Here is a 1,532-nt window from a genome sequence, read left to right on the forward strand (position 1 = left end):
GAGGGGTGGTGGGCACAGGCGGTGCAGTAAACACGTGGAAGATCTGCTTCCCTTCCACGTCCGGAGCGCAAGCCCAGGGGCGCCTGACGAGCTGATGCTGGAGAAAAGCGTGGGCAAGTCCAGCAGCAAGATTTTTCGGCAAGATGGGAGCCAGGTGGAGGGTCTCTTTCTAAAACCGAGTAGAGTTTGCACAACCTACCTGTTGCTTTCATTGCAGAGGCTCCCGGAGACGGCAGGATGTGGGGGGAGCCCCATTCTGGGGCAGCAGGTCCTCTGGGTCAGGATCTGGGTGGGGGGATGCCTGCGGGACCCAGGCCTGGAGCTCTGGCCTCTCAGCCCGTGACCTCCGGAGAGGCTCTCGGCCTCGCTAAGTCTCCGCTCCCCTCAGCTTTGCAGCGAGAAGAAAGACCTTGTCCTGTCTCCTTCCAGGATGGCTGGGGAATCACGGAAACTGATGTAGCTTGTGGGGTCGCTCTATGCCTGTAAGTTACTCCAAAATCTGCTGGGGAGTTTCCATTTCATGGCGAATTATTACAGAAGTGGCCCCTTGCTTACACTGTAACTCTTTTCTGTGCTTCTATGCATTTTTGGTGCATGAGCTACGGTATGAAATAGATTTTGCACCACAAACCAATGTATATTCATATTCGTATATCTGAGATAAGGTATGGACACTACTTTTACTATCTGATAATATTCTACTCTATTCCATTTCATTCCATTCCATTCCATATTCAAATTACTGTCCGTGAAGACATCAGGTGTAGGACCCACAACGACCGGCCTGCCCACCTCCACATTGAACACCGCCACGTTGTCACAGGGCTCCCGCGCTCTCTCTTTCATAGCTGTTGCTGCAGTGGGAAGATTTTCTGCGTTGACCACACCATGAGCTCCCTCATTCTTCATGTGGCCCACACCGGGCTCTGTGCCCGGCCCGAAGTCAGTGTTCCAAGAACGCTCGCTGGCTGGGTACCATGAATCCTTCTCTCCTCTTCTCACATTTTGTTATAACTGTCTAATTTGGGCATGCTGAATAACTCAGTAAATAGCATCCCCTCGTCTTTGCGGAAGGGGTGAGGGTTTAATGGGACCGTCTGACAGGCTCAGGACTAAATGGCATGGTGTCCTGTGCAGAGCCTCTCTAGGCAGTAGTGCCTCCAGGACTGTCCCCCACTGACCCCCCCGACCCGCTTCCTTGCCTCCTCTTCCCACACTGTGTTTTAGAGGCACTTTGAGTGTCAGAGTTGCGTATGAACCCGGGTTCGTGGAAATCAGTGGGGGTGTTTTGAGTTCTCATCGCTGCAGTGAAAGGGGTGACCTACCGCCCTCGGGTGGGCAGGACTCAGAGGTCCTAAATATCTCGCAGTATCTCTGACGGTGCCACACAATGAAAATTACCCAGCACACGATGCCAGTGGGCCCACTGTAGAGACAGGCCGTGCGAGGCTCAGTGTTCAGTCCCAAGCCGGTTAGATCAGAGGAGAGTTTGTTTCATTTTCCTCACTTCCCGCCCCCTTTTTCCTTCTTCC

Source organism: Suricata suricatta, chromosome 12 (assembly GCF_006229205.1).
Source record: "Suricata suricatta isolate VVHF042 chromosome 12, meerkat_22Aug2017_6uvM2_HiC, whole genome shotgun sequence".
NCBI lineage: Eukaryota > Metazoa > Chordata > Mammalia > Carnivora > Herpestidae > Suricata > Suricata suricatta.